Here is a 20,059-nt window from a genome sequence, read left to right on the forward strand (position 1 = left end):
TGCATGTAACGCATGACCTCCTGTGTCATATTTGTAATTCCTGAACTCAGTGCCTGCTTAAGTCATAATAGGCAGCATGATGGCCTTGTGCTAAGTGGAGGTTTTAGATGCTATGAAAAGAGAAGCACCCAGAGTGAAGTCTATTTATTTCTAACCCTCCAAGTTGCAGAGGGAGAGGCAATAAATTCCCCAAATGAGCCTCCATAGTTGGCACACTGACTGTCCAGGCCCACATAAATAGGAAAATGTGGCACATGCTGTTCAGACAATACACCTAAATCCAGCTGCAAACCAAAAACACTGTGAAGGAATACAACCCTCTCCACTTCCATGAAATCTATGCCCTGTGCTCCGAAGGTTCCCAGAGTTGTTCACTAACCTAGCCTGGAGAGATTCTCCATCCCAGCCTCAACCACAGCAAATCAATGGGCATATCTGAATACTATCAGGCTGGTCCCTTATAACATGCAAGGAAAACCCTTCTGTCTAGACCAAATCCTGTACTCCCTGTGCAAGCTGAAAATATTCCCTAAACCAGGCATGGGTGGGGATCCTGTGTCTCTCCCAATGCCCTTGGACTCATACTCCCATCATCCCTGACCTTGAGCCATGCTGACTGGGGATGATGGGAGCTGGAGTTCAGCATCTGGAGGGCACATTCTCCCTATCCTGCTGCCCTTCAGCACATTCTCAGTTCACTCCTTAGCCCATAACCTATGGCACACAGAGGCACTGCTGGCTGACTACAAACCCTTCTTTTTAATCCATAGTTGGGATTTCTATTTCCATTAAAACTGTCAATGCTACAGATTATTTTTTAACTTCTAGGGAGTTGTTCTGCCAAAAGGAGAACACTTCATTCATCAAAGGGTGCAATTCCAAGAATGGAATTCCAAGTGTATGGAACCCTACTTGGAATCTGCTGGTTTCTCCTCTATAGTGTGATGCATCTGGCTGCAACTGTTGCTGGCAATGCAATGTTCACTGTATGGCACCCGAGTGCAATGAAGTACATTGTCTGTCAGTAGGTGGAGCTACAGTATTGCTTTGCTAACACATGAAACAGCAAAGGTATGCTAACTCTAAGGAATAGCCTTAAAATGGCAGGTAAATTGTGCAACAGAAAGAGGGCATCCCCAAGGTAAGTGATTTCTGTGATTAAATGGGATGCCCAAGGCTCCTTCAAAGTTAGCTACTCTTTCACCGAAGGTAAAAAAAACAACCCCAACTTATTTTCAGCTAACTGTATTACAGAAAATTATGCAAGAAACTTCCACACAAAGAAGACACAGGCAGGAGTTGGCTGTGGCATTTCTTAAACTTGCAATATTTTGATTTATTTATCGCCGTGGTCTTGCACTACCCAAATAAGGTTCTCCTGAGGTAATTATAACAGGGCAGCTCTCTCACACTCTCTTTGTGCATAAACACACACGCCAGATGTTTTATAATAAGCATCTCTGCAAAAGCAAAAACAGATAACGAAAGACATTTCAAAATAAGCCTATACCTGCAAAATTGCAAATCACCACAGCAATTAACTGAAATGGATTCAAAATATTGTACAAAAGGAAATTTTTACCAGCAAAAGCAGATTCCCCCCATGTCACATATTGATGAGTTTCTTGAAAGAAAAAGCTCGGTTTTCTTTCATTGTGAATGAGATTTGTGGGCCCTCAAAGAGCTTCCAAGCATCTCTCTTTAGCCAAACTCGATTGGGACCCTAATGCACCTTTGCATTTAATATGTGTGCAGGTGTTGCTCACCTGCCACAATGCTGACTTCCCAGCACTGCCAGTTTTCCCAGAGGAGAGGCAGTTGGGACTGTGCGGGTACACTGGCAAGGGCTCCAGCTTGGCTCCAGCCCCTGGGCCTGACCTCACCATGCCCTCGCTCTTCCCTGTCCTGCTGCCAGGAAGGTGGAACTGTGGCTCTGCCCTACCTGGTGAGCTGCTTCTGCATACAGGTTTTAAGAATGCAAACACCATCAGCAGGAAGGGGACTTGCAAAAGGGACAGAGGGGAGCTGCAACTCTTTCCTCCCCTTTTGCAGAGGAAAATCCCTCCCCTGAATTTCCACTGGGTCCCCCAATGCCTGCTGAAATGCCACACCTCCTCCTGCATTTAATGTCTGGTCCAGTTTGGCGCTGACTCTTGGTGCGAATGTGTGAAAGGCAAATATGCCATTTAAAACATGTTTTTATTTCATATATTTAAAATATTTCTTGGCTGTCTTTCCAGGCCATGCCTCTCCAAGATGGCTTACAGCTTTAAATGTTGCAAAATACAAACGGTATTTTAAAAAACCCCACGATAGTCCCAAAGAATTTGGTGCCCTATAAGGCTGCAAAGCTTAAAAGGGTGAAAATATAGTTTGCAAGTGGTAAAGCTATCCTTATTACCAGCACCACACCCTAGTTCACAAAATTAGGGAGGCCATAAAAAAGATCTAATTCTTCCCATTGCCTATTCATAGTCAAGGCAGGAAATTTTGTATAAAAAGGCACTTAGCAACACAGTGCAGAGACCTTTCAGCTGCAATCGAGTGTGAAAGCTTAGTGTCATTCCATTTCAAAAGGATAATGAACAACACCCATGTATTTCCTAATTAGCACTTCAACTCCACGGCCTACACCATTCGCAATGAGGTAGCTTAGGCTTTTCTTCTTGTCCTCCTCCTTCTCCTAAGAGCATGGCACATCTTTTAACAAAGCCCACCCTGAGAGTGTTTAAAAACAAGGATGTTTCAATGAAAATTCAAAAAAAATGACAGGAAATACATTTTGGGTTGTCGCATTTTAACTGACTTTGGCCCAATGCCATTGTTATCTGTCTTTTGCATTCACAATTATAAATAATGACAAAGGGATTACATACTAAGGAATAATACATCATACAATTTGCATCAGACGCAAGCAAATTCTTTGCAGAAGAAGGCACTCAGAGGCCTTGCAAGCTTTCACGGTGTCATGCGCATGGCGTCTGCTCTGCTGATAGCTTGCCAAGTGCACACTGAAGTCGTCCAGGTCGAAGTGTGAAAACAAACTCTAGACCTCGAACATGCCTGGTGTCCTATTGAACCACGGGGCCTCCTCAGGAATCTGTAAGACCTGGGTGAACCGGGACCAGAAGAAAATAGCATCAAGAATCATGCACAGTCCCCAGTGTTGGAAAACTCTTCATCACACTATTATCTACTTTGAATTATTCAGCAGCAAAAGTTCAGTTAAGTGCAGAGTCAAGACGTAAGGCTGACAGTTTGCATGGCAAAAAGGAAGGGAAGTGAAAAACTGAGCCATTCCTTCCCTTACTTGCCAACATGATAGCTTCGCATTTGGTTAGTAGAATGAGAAGCACAAAGAACAGAGGTCTCTAAGCTAGCTATATGAATAAGTTATTATTAGGATAACACAATTATGAATTATTGAATGAAACACTTTTTTGTTGAATTTCTTCCCCCTAAAACATTCTTATAAGTGCATGCCCCCATTTGGAAACAATAGCAAGGAACTTTGGCCATCACAGGGACAACTTTGTAAATCCCATGAGTGGTCTTGGCCAACACATTCCTGCTGGAAAAGGACACTTCCTAAACATCCAGCAAGCTGAATGCAAGCAGGCTTGGCAATCTAGGGGGAGTTCAATGCACCTCATTTCGCTGCCTGTCTGGGACTGTGTGTGTGTGTGTGTGTGTGTGTGTGTGTGTAGCACCTGGCAGGCTAACCTCTTGTTGAGTTGCAAGCTTTGCAGGCCTCTTTCTCTCTCTCATATACAGACACACAGGCAAACAGACTCTTCTACATCCTGACTTTCACAGAGTTTTGCATTCTCATGCACATAGCTATTGCCTGGAAGTGGTAGGCTTTCAGAAACACACGCGCGCACACATGGTAGAAAAGTTATCTGAAACACTTAATGACAGTAAACTGCTCATCAGTACGTGCTACCTAATAATTGACCTCCTGGGTATGGTTAAGCACTTTCATCTTTGCCTTGGGACTCCTAACTGCCCAGCACATTCAATTATCTCATCAAAATGGTGCTTAACTATTAATAATGTTAAAGGTTCTGGAAATAAGAGTAAGAGCCAATGTAAATTACTTCCCTTTCTGTGACAATTTTCACACTGACACAAGCACCCACAAGCACTATATACTCTCTGGGATGAATCACAAAGCTTTGTGCTCATATAAGATGCAGAAGAGTTCTGTTCTGATGACACTGCCTTCCTGTAAAATAACAAAACCTGCTTTTTCCAAAGTGCTGGTCTTTGCAGCTGCCAAAGAGCTGCTTAAATAAACTAACAGAAGCCCAAGATTGTGGGTGGGTAACTGATGGGCCCCTGCACAGATCCAGCCTGCAAAGCCTTTCAGACAGGTCCACCAGCCTCTCCTCTCAGCCCCTACTTCCTCAGCAGCCATCAGGGAAGTTGACTGGGCTGGCAAAGCGGTGTCAGTGCGCTCTGCATCGCCTGCATGATAGCCAAGCAGGTGGAGCAATAAATGTAAATTCCACCTTTATACAGTAGGCTGATTTCTACACACACACACATAAACCCTTGGAAAGGGTTCCCTTCCAACTCTACAATTCCTAGAATCCTAGAGTTGGAAGGGATCCCAAGGGTCATGTAGTCCATCCCCTGCAATGCAGGAATCTCAGCTAAAGCATCCATGATAGATCTCTGCTTAAAAACCTCCAATGAAGGAGGGTCCACAACCTCCCGAGGGAGACCATTCCGCTGATGAAGGGCTCTTACTGTCAGAATTTTATGAAAATTAGCCATTTCTTTTTCAAAAATGGAAGTTAATTCGTTTTTTATTCAGTAGGTCAAAATGGCATCAACAACACTGTGAAGTCATTCTAAATGCTCCTGGGTTTCAAGGAAGCTCTTAAAAAGAAACAAAGATATGAAAGGCAATCCATATACCAATATCTAGAACAATTCTTAACTATGTCTATTGTCCTTGTTTGACAAGTCAACAATGTCTGCTTTTTTCAGAAATCTGTGTGCTCACCCTCCAAATTTCAACTGAATCCTATCCAAAACTATCTGCAACCAATCATACTTCAATCAAGTTTCCCCAGTATAGCACAAAATTTTCAGGCTCCATCTGGTATGCGCTGGGTGTATGTGAAAATATAAACATTATCTTCACATTCCTTTTTCTTCTAAAATTAGTACTGTATAAGAAGATTATATTACTACTATTAATCCAGTTTCACGTTAGTGGCTATCGCATAAAGATGTGTACTGGCAGGGTCAGCACAATACATTTAGCACCTGAGTTGAGGAGACCAGCCAGTAGCGAAGTAGGAAGGCATTGCTTTCCTTTTCACCCTGCATTCGCCACATGCAGCACTGTTTCCAAAGCACTGAGAGCAGGACCTGAACCCATGGCTTCAAGTTACAAGAAAGGAGATTCTGACTAAACATCAGGAAAAACTCTCTGACCGTAAGAGCTGTTCAGCAATGGAATGGTCTCCCTCAGGAGCTGATAGACTTTCCTTCTTTTCAGTTTTTAAAGCAGAAGTTGGCTGGCCACCTGTCCTGGATGCTTTAGCTGAGACTTTTGCATTGCGAGGGGTTGGACTAGCTGACCCGCAGCGTCCTTCCAACTTGGCAATTCTACGATTCACTGCAGTTTGTCTTCAACCCAAAGCTATGTTATTTGTCTCACTGTTTGTCTTGGCAAAGTTTGGTAAACCATCTAATGTATTTAGTTAATTGTATAAATTATATAAATTGTGTTATATTGCATTATTACATTCCATTCAATTTAACACAGAGGAAATACAATGCAAATAGGGGAAATAATGCAATGGATTACAAATGGGTTGTGGATGGAAAATAACAACAAATACTGATGACAGTCACTGGATTGATTTTTGTCCTGGACATGGAATGAATAAGGGCATTGGCAATGGCTGCCCCATTTGCGGTGGCATTCTCTGACCTCTCTAGCAGCTGCTACCTCCCTGCCCACTGGAGATTCTTTCTGTGCCTTCATCTGGACTATCTCACTCTGGGGAACAGCGAGGCACTATGGACAAGGTGGCCTTGGAGAGCACTTTTGTGTTGTCAAAAACTGTTTAAAGTTTCATAGTAATAGATGGTGAAACTATAAACAGGCACTCTCCTGGACCACTTCACTCAAGGGTCCTCCTTCTGAGGACCCTTCCTCAGAATGAGACATAGGCAACCTGAACTATGCATTTAGGAACCTCACAGTTGTGGTGCACCTGGAGTCCTTGCAATGGCTGGAGTGAGGGGCTGGCCAACAGCAAAGAGCAAAAAAGCAGTGGAGGGCAGCTCTGCAGATTCACCACCTCTCCTGATCTACCATCTGGGAATTTATAGAGTTCATTGAATTGACTCTCTGAGCATTACATTATATTTCTCATGTTTATATATTCCTTGATGGAGGTCTCTGGCCTCAAACACAAGAAATGTCTTCTTAATATCTCAAAAGTGCTCTTTAGCTTGCAAGACTACCTAAAGATTTTCAGTCCTGCCAGAATCATTCCCTACTTCCAATTTCAAAGAACATAGGGGGGAAATTGCCTATTTTAAACCTGTCAAAATCCTTTTGAAATGTATGCACTTTTAAGTGCGTAATGGCAACCACATTCTCTACAAAGCTTGCTGCAAAACAGCTGTTTTACACGGTGGAAACCAGAGTTTAGGTCAGTAAGACAGAAAACGGGTTTCATCTCATTGCCCATTCAACATGATTACCACATACAGTTTCCAGTAGACCTAGCAATGATCTAATTTATTCTATTACAACATTCACTTCTTATTTGGTCCCATCACAATCCCATTGGCATTATTGCTATTTTCTGGCCCTTCAGGGGGCAGGAGAGGAATAATTTCCAAGTTTAGCTGCAAATTAATGTCAGCGTAATGTATCGCTTGCATTACACTTGCTGAATAATGTAATCCTGGTGAGAGATTACTAGATCTTGGCATGTCTCAGGGAAAGAGTATAAATGCCACCTCTGTGCTGTTCACTGGGAGAGGGAATGGAAAAATCACTTGACAACATCATACTGTGAGAACGGGATGGAAGATTTAGAAAAAGCAGATTTTTGTGAATAAAGTATGTTGCATAAATCCTTAGTAATTTTTCATTCACACCAGGCACGAAGCATAAAGCATCCAATTTGAAGCATCTGTCGATACCTCAGGCTGTAACAAAGCTGCTTCTAATCAGTGGCTGGCCCTGTCTGCAAGAATTCCTTGGGGAAAACTCTTAAAATATTACAGACTGGTGTTTGGGTGAAAGGGAAAAGGCTTAACTGGGGGTTGGGGGGATATTGAAAAGCAATACCTAATAGTTTTTATTTAAAAAGAATGCTGTCAACTGGTATCAAGAACAAATAAATTATAGTCTCACCACAATGAGTGATGTGATGGAAATACAATTGCAAGCCCAGTTTTTGAGGAAAATACATGTAAGCCTGCACATGAGCCCTAGAATTTACTTCCTGAATTTTAAACATGGACAAACTGAACATGAGCCTGACCTGCAATTTCCATTGTGCAATGATGTCCTGGGCATTGTGCTGTCAATCATAAAATGGGGAAAATAAAATGGCCATTTCCCCAGATTTAGTAAGGGTGAATTTATACAACCCATTTGTGACTGTCAAACTTTTACCAGGTACAATTTATTCCTGAGGCTTTCCTGTACTTAAGTGGCAAAGGTGCTCCATTGAGCTTTCATCATACTTTGAACAACCTTTGAATAGACTGTGCAATACAAATCAGATTGTGGCACCTTCACGAGAAGTCACAATACAGATCAGATTGTGACACCAGATGCCATGGGAGAATTACAGGGAAAGATCACCATTTGGTAACCACTTTTTGTCAAATATCAATGTGTCAACTCATCAAATGTTCCATGAGTGTTCCTGCAGTAGGGCTGCAGAACAGCAACTTCAATAATTAAGGGGAAAGGAGCTGCAACTGATTTATTTTTTTATTTTTTATTTTTTTTATAATAATTTTTTATTGCTTTTTTTCCAAGGTCGGAATACATCGTCAGTAACACAACAAAAGCGGTTTTACAGAAAGAAAAAAGAAATTATAGAAGAAAATTCACTTTTTCAAATCAATTTTCATGATCAACCGGACTTCCCCACGTCCTCCATCCCCTGCTTTCTTTACTATAAAAATAAACAGCAAATTAATACCTTATTTCATATGTTTTTGTGTTTTCATTTGGTTATATAGTCTGCAATTTATACTTTTCTAGATCATAACTTGGTTTCCATCATTTACCAATCTCAATACTGAAGCATGTTTTTCCCAAAGGCTTAGCAAATTCTCAACATTCATATAACTTATAGTGTTTTTGTAAATAGTCCTTAAATTTTTTCCAGTCCTCTTCCACTTCCTCTTCTCCCAGATCTCGGATTCTGCCTGTCATTTCGGCTAGTTCCATGTAATCCATCAGCTGCGAATGCCACTCTTCCAGCGTGGGTAACTCCTGTGCCTTCCAATGTTTAGCTATAAGGATTCTTGCTGCTGTAGTTGCATATAAAAAGAAAGTTCTATCTTTCTTTGACACTCTCTGGCCCACAATGCCCAGGAGGAAGGCCTCTGGTTTCTTGTGAAAGGTGTACCTAAACACCTTTTTCAACTCATTATAAATCATTTCCCAAAAAGCCTTCACCCTTGGGCATGTCCACCAGAGGTGAAAGAATGTTCCTTCAGCCTCCTTACATTTCCAACATTTATTGTCAGACAGATGGTATATCTTTGCAAGTTTGACTGGGGTCATGTACCACCTGTATACCATTTTCATAATGTTTTCTTTTAAGGCACTACATGCCGTGAATTTCATACCGGTGGTCCATAACCTTTCCCAGTCTTCAAACATAATGTTGTACCCAATGTCCTGAGCCCATTTTATCATAGCTGATTTAACTGTCTCGTCTTGAGTATTCCATTTAAGCAACAAGTTATACATTCTTGAAAGCACTTTCGTCTTAGGTTCAAGTAGTTCTGTCTCTAGTTTTGATTTTTCCACCTGGAAACCAATTTTTTTATCCTTTTTAAACACCTCTAGAATTTGGGCATAATGAAACCAGTCTCGCACCTTTCCCTTCAATTTTTCAAAGCTCTGCAACCTCCAAGTATCACCATCTCTTTCAATTAACTCACAGTATTTTGCCCAGCCACTCCCCATGTTACGTAGTTTAATGGCTTTAGCCTCCGTCGGTGATAACCACCTCGGGGTCTTACTTTCAAGTAAGTCCTTATATTTAGTCCAGACAATGAATAGAGCTTTCCTGACAATATGGTTTTTAAACAGTTTATGAAGCTTTACCTTGTCGTACCACAAATATGCATGCCACCCAAAAGCATTACTATGCCCTTCCAGATCTAGGACATCAGTGTTTTCTAACAGAAACCAATCCTTCATCCAGCAGAAGGATGCAGCTTCATAATACAATCTTAAGTCCGGCAGGGCAAACCCCCCTCTTTCCTTTGCATCTGTTAGTATCTTAAATTTTATTCGGGGCTTTTTGCCCTTCGTGATATCCCTCTGCCACTTTCCAAAACATTCCACTCTGTCCACGATCTGGAGGGTTTGAAACAGAAACAACATTCTTGGCAATACATTCATCTTAACTGCTGCAATTCTTCCCGACAAGGAAAGTTTCAATCTTGACCAAGTTTCTAAGTCCTTTTTAATTTCCGACCAGCATTTTTCATAATTATCTTTAAATAGATTCAAATTTCTCCCAGTCAAGTTAACCCCCAGGTATTTCACTTTTGTAACCACATTTAATTCTGTTTCCTTCTGGAACCCATCTATTTCTGATGGTGTCAAGTTTTTTGCCAAAACCTTAGTTTTTTGTTTGTTCAACTTGAATCCCGCCACCCTGCAACTGATTTAAATGTCGCACATGGTGTTTAAGAATAAAACTTCTGTATTACTTAGTTTTTTCATGATAAATCTAAGAAACACAAGAAGGACCCTGCTAGATCAGACCACATCTGGTGGAGCATTCTGTTCTCACAGTGACCAAACAAGTATCCATGGGAGGCCCACAAGCACATGAAAACTATTCCACACATATTCTTAGAAACTGGTATCATAGTACATGCTACGTAGTTCTTAATAGCCTTATCTTCCATGAATTTGTCTATTTTACTCTGATTTTTATTTTTTATATTGTTTTTCCTGTATGGTTTTAGGTATGTTATAAACCACTCTGATTTATTTTTTTAATGAGCAGTAGTATGTAATTATTTTTATAACTAAAAGAAGCCCCCCCGAGTTGGCAGCCATTACTACATCTTGAGGTACACTCCATAGTTTTACAATATGCCATATGTAGTGGCGCCTGCCCTGTGGAACGCCCTCCCACCAGATGTCAAAGAGAACAACAACTACCAGACTTTTAGAAGACACCTGAAGGCAGCCCTGTTTAGGGAAGTTTTTAATGTTTGAAGCTGTACTGTTTTTAATATTCAGTTGGAAGCCGCCCAGAGTGGCTGGGGAAACCCAGCCAGATGGGCGGGGTATAAATAATAAATTATTATTATTATTATTATTATTATTATTATTATTATTATTATTATTATTATTATTATATTTCCTTTACTTCTGTCTCTCCTCAATCTTCTAGCATTCAAGTATGAAAAAAGGAGAAAATTAATCTCCATCTGCTTGCTCCAAATGATGCATAATTTTATACACCTCTTTCATGTCTCCACCTACACCAAAAAGCCCCAAATGTTGTCACCTTTGCTCAAGGGGAGTTGCTCCAACCCCTTAATAATAATTTTATTATTTTTACCCCACCCATCTGACTGGGTTTTTTCTAGATTACCTTTGGTTTCCCTTCTAGCACTTTTTTCTTATAAAAAAATGAATCCCGATCACATGTAAAAAGTCAGTAAACAATAACAGAATCAGTGACCAGCAATGTACCCAAAGTCCTGGGTAGGTAGGTCTTCAACATGCACCAGAAACTCCTATGAGTTCCAACATCATCCCACAAATTTTCTGAATCTTCTGTAGTTCTGGAATGCCATTTTAGAGGCACAGCAGCCAGAAATGTACACGGTCTTCCATATTGCAATCTATAATGCTATACCATTAGTAGTTTCTGGTGCTTTGGATTAAATACTCATCGCGACAGCACAAAGAGCACAATTTGAAATTTAGCAGAAGTATTGTGGATACAGGTGACTTCTGAAAATTACTTATGTATCTAAGATGGCATTTTCTCCTAAAGGAATGAAGAAGTAGCCAACAACAATAATGTTGTTCATATGGGAAGCAGGTGATACTCACACCTTGTTTTGTTTTGCTTTGCAGAAAGAAAACTCAAATCATTTTTTTAAGTGTAAGCTCTAAATCTGTCTTCAGCTGAATGTGTAAATTTTGGTTTGGCTCTTTCAGTTTTCGCTGAAGAAGTTTTGGGTAGCTGAAGTACTCTTGCTATATTTTATACAGATAGGTTCTCTACTATGAATCTTCAACACTGTCAATAGTTTTGAAAACCAGGAAGTGATCCAGACATTTGTTGCCTGATCAATACTGTTGGAGAGATTGAATGCAAATAAAAGGGAACTTCATTATTCTGGTTTTGATCTCAATCAATATGATGACTGCACTAATAAAGAGAACCCTTTCATGTTGCAGCAAGGGCGCTCAAAACAACAATTAGCTCCACTTGTCCAAACAGTGGACTGTTCATAAGAAGCAAATCTCTCTGTGTGTTTTAAATCTTTCAGCCTGCCTGAACAAGGAGCGCCAAACAAGGAGGTTTCTACAAGAAGCTTCCCAAGAAAATCTATATTGTTACTGGGTACTAGTCGAAAGCCCTGGTCACAAAAGTAGGGTCATACACACTGTCTTATCTTGGAATGCATTATAAATCAATGTAGGTCCATCAAAGTATTTTGTCTTGATCAAACAACCACCCAAATAAATGCAGGGTGAACAAAACGATGACAACAACAACCATTGGCGTAAACAAGTTAAAAATAGATTTAATTTTTTAATGATTTTAAATGGATTAAAAATATGTCAATATATAATCTGAATGTTAGCCATGTAGGTAAATCTCTTAATTTAAGCTATGACTCAGCCAAATAAATTGTAGCCAGTATTCCTCAGAGCAGAACCACTGAAATTAACAGACACGGCTAACTTATGTTTATTAATTTCAGTGAGTCTGCTTTGAGCAAAAAGAGATACATAAGAACATAAGGGGAGTTGCTGGCTCAAACCAAAGGCCACAAGCAGGACCTCGTTCAAATTCTGTTTCCAGGAACTAGCGTTCAGAAACATGCTGCCTCTGAGCATGTTCACTAACTCCATTAAAATGTACTGTGATTGAGGCACTGAAAAGGGATGGAAGTTCTACCTGCAGTGATGAGTCCACGATGGCTCCTTCACACATGCAAAAAGCGACCTAATTCGGTACATCATTACTGGGCATGAGACACATGTCAATATAGACAGGCAGGAGTCTATTTAACGTGGGGACTCCCAAATCTTGTGCTTTGTCTTGGGAGGGACGTGTTGTACAGGGTGTGTCTTTTAAAGGAGGCCTTGTGGAACATGTGTACTCTCTATGCACGGGGCTTCTTTTAAAGGACTCACCCTGTACAACAAGACTGGAATGTGCAAATCCATTTTCTGGGGCTGAAAAAAATCTTGCATGGCTAAATTGGGGGAGGGGGTTATTGGTCTGGTGTTGTTGTTTTTTTGCTTTTATTATATACTTTGTGGTTTTTATGTTGGTAACTGTCCTGAGATCTACAGTTGGAGGCCAGTATACATATTGCTATTGCTGTTGTTGCTGTTGTTGTTGTTAAAGTCTTGTGTTTCAAGGCAACTCAAATGGTGCGGTGAATTTTAAGTGCCACAAACTTATTTTTAAACCACTGCTTTTAACAGTTGAAGGTGAAAGTTTAGAGGTGAAACTGGGACAACAAGAGTGAGATCCATGATTTTGGGCAGCCTCAAGCGCAAGGCGGTCTCAGGCAGTGCCCATTAACCTGGAGGAAGCAGAGCATAACAACCATGAACTGTTGCACTCTAGAACAGGCTTTGCCAACCTGGTGCCCTCTAGATCTTGTTGGACTAAAATGTTAGATGTGGTTGGGCAACAACTGGCTGTGGCTTATGGAATTCAAAGTCCAACATCACATTGGGGGGGGGGGAGCAGACTGGCAAAGGCTGTTCTAGAACAGGGGGAGGCAACCTAAGGCCCGGGGGCCGGATGCGGCCCAATCGCCTTCTCAATCTGGCCCACAGATGGTCTGGGAATCAGCGTGTTTTTACATGAGTAGAATGTGTCCTTTTATTTAAAATGCATATATGGGGACGCGGGTGGCGCTGTGGGTTAATCCACAGAGCCTAAGGCTTGCTGATCAGAAGGTCCACCACATGGTCTGAGGGACAGTGGACCGACCCACGGCTGAAAAGGGTTGCTGACCCCTGGTCTAGAACAATTCCTGACCAAAGCCAGCACCACAAACTTAACAACCGATGTAATTTTTTTTAAAAAAATCAACAATATAAACAAGTTTAAATATGCATGGATGCCTGCCTATGTCAAGGCCAGGAAGGATTAACTGATAAATTATAGAAGATAATAGAATAAACCCTCTTATGCATTAGCTTCAAAATGCGTAGCTTCCTGGCATATCCTTCAGACTTAATTTTCTCAATGTATTATTTAAAACAACTAGAGCTCTCTAGTAAGTGTGGGAACTATTAACACACTTACTGAAAAATATTTTGGATTAATTGTTGCTTATTACAACACGCAATTATCTGTACTTTCATCATTATGCCACAATCAAGAACACAACTCATAGGAAAAGAGGTCGCCCCCTGCTGTTTTGTTAGCATTGTACTTATTGTGATTCCTCTAAATTGCCACTAATTTTAAAACTGTTTAACAGTCCTTCAATGCAATTCAGTATAGACAATGCAAGTTGGATTCTTAAAAAACAACAACCAAACAAACACACAAACTGAAAACACTAAAATACTCAAAGCTGATTTAAGGGGTGTAATTACAAGAATTGCGGTTATTGTTGTATTTTAGATGAGCTTTTCTTCCTGAAATAAAGATTGCTTGTGCAATGAAGCAGCTAAGCATGTTAGCTTGAATGTCCAAAGCTAAATTACTAGGTGGACCTTGGAAAGCCAGTGTCAGCACACTCCTACACTGAAGTAAAGATAAATGTGTACAGGATTGCAACCAAACACTCTCCGCCATTTCCCACTTGCATAATGGGATTAATAATACTGACCTATCTTGCAGGGTTGTTGTAAAGTTTATTGAGATACCTATATCAAGTGATTTGGCCACTCAGCAAGCGCTGTGTAGTTTGGAGAGTAAACTGATTTTCAGAGATGTAATGAGTTCCTTAGATGTTGATATGACCATGTACTGCGGGTGTAACTTTGGCTCTCCAGATGTTGCTGAACTCTCATCATCCCTGGCTATTGCCCATGCTTGCCAAGGATGATAGAGGAGCTATAGTTCAGCAGCATCTGCAGGGCTGGAACTTCCCCATACTGCATTTATTGGGATATTTCTCCCAGCCGCACTGTAGATCGAGAGAGAGAAATCGCCTAGTATGGAGCGTGGAACAAGAATGGCAATTGGAGTTTAAACTGGGATGTCGGGTAGGGGAGCTAATGTCCAAGACTCATTTTAGTCTGTTTTTATTGTTCAGCTGTTTCAATGCATTTTATGGATTGTACACTGCTTTGTTGTAAGTAGTAAAGATCATATCTATCTGTCATCTGTCTGTCTAATGCAATGCTGATGAACTGGGGAGGCAATTTAACAAGGAGAAGGATATGCAGGTGGTACTTCCCCTGTGCATGTTTCATGTTCTGAGGGGCTCAGTTGTGTTAAAGAAGATGCTTTGTGTGTGGATGTGCAAATGAGTATGGGGGTGTGCATGCACATGGGACTAGCTGCCTCTGGCCACACCCACCATCATACAGGCACCCTCTCCCCCAAAAAACATCTGCATGTGGCTCTCGGGGCCAAAAAGCTTGCCTAACCCTATTTACGGGGTCCAATTCCACCAAGGTTATCTCACTGCCTGACCCTCAAACCATTTTTGCACTCCTCCTGCTGGTATCCAATTGGGTAGAGCAGGAGGCAAGAGGCCCAGTGACAATGGCAGGCAGATCTGGTTGTAAGCAAGTAGGCAGGTGGGGGCTGACAGAGGGGAGACAGGGTGGTGGGGCAGTGCCCCATTTGCCCCCACGGACCAGGTCCAATGGATGGTATCATACAGCTTGGTGACAGTGACTTTTCAGTAGAATGCAGCTCTGTGTTCAAATTGTGAGCCAGCTCATTGTGAGCCCAGCATCACGAGACTTTTTCTCTGTATTTTTGTTAGCTACAATGCTCTCCAAAGTTGTCACTGTCAAATATCTAATCACAGAGTACATACCGTATGGTGCCAAATATTCCTACTTTTTTTTTCATTGCCAGGGTTTTTTGTTTTGGTTTTTCACATAAATCAAAACTTGGAAGGAATATTGCAGGAAGCCAATATCTTTCCAATGACCTATGAATGAATACGATTCACTATGAGAGACAAAACACTTAATTAGTCAGCTAGTTGAGTACAGATCTTGGCACTTAAAGAGAGTATACTTATGAAAGGGAAATTAAGCTAGACAGTATGCAACAGCCCCAATCTGAATGTATGGTACGGTTTATGATGCATGAATGACCAAATTGAAAGACTAGGAGGGGAAATTAGCTAAACCACATTGAGATACAACGAAGGAAGTTAGCCAAGATAATTAATAACATTGTTCCAGATTATGTGAGGCATGCAAAAGGAAACCACTTCCAACATAAGCTATTCTTTTACAAATGCCATTTGCAAGGTTTTCTAGGCTCTTTTTACTCAATTTATTTTGGATTCACATGCATCTATTAAAAGCATAAAAACTTCAGTGCCCTGTGCCGTGCCCTGTCCCTGTCCCCACTCCCAACCCTTTAACTCCCATCCTTCTTTTGTTTCTGGCCGTCTTTTCCCATAATACCAATTCTTTGAATACCTGAAGTCATAAATAATATACGGGCAGCAATATATGCAAAGCAAATATATGCACATTTATTTACACATTTTACTCTGAAAACCTGGGGGAAATGGGTGTGCAGTTAAGTTGGTGGCAAATATACACATGTAGAAGTTTTTGTTTTCAGCTTACTGTTGGTATTATTTATTTTTGAATGTTTTAAAATACTTGTTTCTAGCTGCCTTTATTGATAATTTCAATGTTTTAATTGTTTTCTTGTAAACCACTTGGAGGTTTTATTTCAATCAAGTGGTATATAAATTTTGTTAAATCAATATATACATGTGTAATGTTATATTCTGAACAGGATTCTCTATCTTTCCTTCTTTCATCTCACTTCCACTTGTCCTGGGCCCAGACAGCACAAGTCTCAGCAGTTTCCCGCCTGTCCCTTGCTCTCTAGGCATGAGGCTGAGGGCTTCGCTTCTGCCCTGCCACGGTCGGCTAAAAAACCCACTCTCTGGCACTTTAGCAGAGCAAATGTCAATCTGGAGTAAACCTGACTAATGTTTGTTCTGATTTAGCAGTAAACAGCTGGTTTCCCCCGGGGAAAGCCATGGGGCAAACAGAAGTGGGGGCAAACAGAAGTGGGGGCAAGTATCATATTTACCTTGTTCCATACCTCCCACAAATTCCTCTATTTTGTGATGGGCGTATTTTCACGAGCCTCATAGACTGATTTATTCTCATTCTCTCTATCCATGTTATCCTTCACCGCCACACCTTATCTAGGACAAGATGGTCTCATGGCAGAAGACCAGGGTGTCAAATAAAACCCTCTCTGTGTATACAGTCAGTAATGATGTTCCAGATGAACTTGCCAACTGAAAACAAAGCCCTCTATATCAGCCCCAGAGTAGAGGTACAGCATCATCTGGTGCCATGACAATCCTTGAACTAATTAGCCACCATAAATAAAGTTCTTAATACTGCAGGACACATATCCAGCCATAATGACAGAGGTATACAGTTTGCCTTTAGCAACTCAGTGAAAAAATAGGAAGGTTCAAAAGGGTCCCTGGTCTGCACCAGTCTCTAGGCTATCTTGCTATGTTTTTATTACCACTTCTAAAAATACATTTTCAAATCCCTTGTCCTTCCCAATCTGCTAGCCACCTTCCCCGTGCCTTGGATGTTCGCCTGCAGCCTGTCAGCCTACAATTTAGATGCATCAGTCATTTGGGTCCCTTTCTACATTTTAAGGGATTTTTAATTTAATTATGATGTTCTGCATTACAAACTGCATCGTCTATTAAATTTTCTAAACTTACAGAGGGTTAGAAGGAAAAACTGCACAGTAATGAGAAGAGGACATCTATGACCATGTCTGCTAAGGCTAGGGAAGATCAACTGTCTTTATTCCCTTTTATGTGCATGCCTCCACAAACCTTCCCCCCTCTTTTTCAGCCATGCTTATGTTCATATAAAGTCAACTGCACATTAAACATGCCTGCTACGTTGCCAGTGGTGGGGTTTTTTATCTTCAAACCAAACTACGTGACCTTAGTTCAAACAATACTGCTTTACAACAGCATGAATAGAAAGCGCCAGTTCATACCTTTCCCTGATGCCAAACACTTGTTCTGCTTCAATGGGAGCCTTATTTGGACACTGAAATGATGTGATGATAATTGTGTGAGGCGGGAGAGCAGGCTTGCCCTACACCACATCCTCCCTCATGATGTTGGTGTATTTGGAAGCTTGTCTGCAGCAGAGCAGCCTACCAAATGCAATTCGGCTGTCCCTGTGAGCTGGAGAGCTCGAAGAGGCTTATAGCCTCAAGAGATTTTTCCGATGAAAGGCAAAATGCACTATTGTGAGCCTATGTGGTGTAGTGTTGGGTTGGGACCTGGGAGACCAGGGTTCCAATCCCTGCTCACTGGGATGTAGCTCTCTGGGTGACCCTGGACAAGTCAAATCCTCTCAGCCTAACCAACCTCACAGAGCAGTTGTGAAAAGAACAGCGGGGACAAAAAGAACTATGGGTGCCACCTTGAACTCCCCAGAAGAAAGGTGAAATATAAATAAACGTAATAAATAAATAACAACACTGTGCGGTGCTTTCTGCCTGCCATGGATTGGATGCAAAGGAACCAGATGGGAAACCCCCAAGGGAAGAAGGCTGGGGAGCGCTGGTGGGACAATGATGAGTGGTCAGAGGGAGGAGACTGGGAAGAGGAGGTATTGGAAGCTGAAGAGGTACCGTAACAGGGCTTAGTGAGCTGGGAGAGGCAGTGGCAGAGAGAAGTCCAGAATCAGAGGCAGAAGCTGAAGCAGGATAGGAGGGAGGCCAAGAGACAAAAATGAGCCAGGCTGATGAAGAGTCATGGGTGTCTCTCTAAGTACCTTAGAATTCGTTCTAAAAGACAAAAGGGAACTAGAGAAATTCATAGGGGCATGGCTATCAATAGTAGCCATGGGTGAGCTCTCCCAGATTTGCATTGGATTAAATTGGAAATTATATGAATTCCTTTTCCCCACCCCACAAAAGAAGACAAAGAAATCTGTTGTTTTTACTGTGGAATTGCTCTGAGATATTTTTATGGGAAGCAATTCATAAATGGAACCAAACAAAATGTTTTTAGCTAGAAAATGGTAGAGGGATGTGTACCCAAATGTTATTTCTTTTTCCTTTTCATTTCCTGATGATATGGGGATTTATACAAGCAGCTTCATTATTCCCAGGATCTCATTTTACATTGAATTCTAACCCTTATGCTATCTAGTTATTTCAAAAGTTATGTATATAGTCACTATATTGGGGTGAAGGGAGAAAAAGAGGAAAACAGAATTTCTCCAAAGCATGATTAACAAAGATTACAAAGGTTATCTCAGCCTAACTCCTTAGCAGCAATAATATAACAATGATAGCTCCACAAAGCTAAACTTAACCAGTTATCTTTGTCATTGCCCTACACAGTAATTGCTGCATTTATTTATAGCACTTACTTAAAACTCAAAATATCTGCCACACACACTAAAAGCCAAGAAGTCCCAGTGGGAGTTCACAGCATGCTGTGGGGGAAGTCCAGCATCATTAATACATTATAATTCAAGTCACACACATTCACTGCCTAAATAGATATAGAGAAATTTAATCACCATGGTATTAAGAAGAGCTGTTTTAAGAGGACGTGACACATAATGCTTCACGAAGGCTTCCCATTCATTTAGCAGAGCAGGTGATATTTAAGGAGTCCATAGCCCTAAAATGTGAGCTGGCATATTCCACTTATTGGCATACATCTGGCTCCTCAGATTGTCAAAGCTTTGCAAAAACAGGAAAACGGTAGGCCAGATCATGAAGCCAAGATAGATAGCAAGGATGCAGAAGACATCACTATCCTGAATGGAGGACAAGCATATCTAAGGAAGAGCAGAGCTCCTGATATACCATTTCGCTCAATGATAGTTGGGTTTGAAAAGGTCAAAATATTGTGAGAATACAGGGTTGCCAAGTGAAGACGCCTCCATTCATGAAAAAATCATGACTGCTCTGTTGGGCAGAGACAGGCTGTGGCCACATTCTCATACTGAATCCATAAACACCCATCACTTGGGATGGGAGAATCCCATGAACCACCCAAGGATTGCTCAAGTCTTCTTCTCATGCTGAATTCGAAACACAGGAAGTTCCTGGTTTTACTTTCACCTCTGACATGAACTCACTTGATGACCATAAAAAACACTGGCTTCCTTTACAGAACTCGTACAAAGATTAAAACAAGACAATGTTTGGGAAAGGGTTTGAACTACAGGAATGTGAAATACTTCAGTCCTTTATTGAACTTTTCTTCGTGCCATAAAAATACAGATGTAAAAAAGTTAACCTGATAGATGTCCTTAATTTGGCAGTGTGAGGCTTAATGTGCTATTTCACCTACGCCCATGCAGGTCTAAGATACCTCTCCTGCAGCTTGACAAGCAATTGTTAGTGACAAAGATTAATCTGTCTTT

The 20,059-nt window shown here is 41.1% G+C and overlaps 1 protein-coding gene across 5 annotated transcripts in view; it reads right to left on the bottom strand.

Moving 5' to 3' along the window:
* CACNA2D1 (calcium voltage-gated channel auxiliary subunit alpha2delta 1) overlaps positions 1-20,059 on the bottom strand; it is a 366,139-nt gene that overhangs the window by 197,940 nt on the left and 148,140 nt on the right. The gene's annotated exons all lie outside the window — the stretch shown is intronic.

The sequence above is a fragment of the Podarcis bocagei genome (genome assembly GCF_964188305.1).
Source record: "Podarcis bocagei genome assembly, chromosome: 10".
Classification (NCBI taxonomy): Eukaryota; Metazoa; Chordata; class Lepidosauria; order Squamata; family Lacertidae; genus Podarcis; species Podarcis bocagei.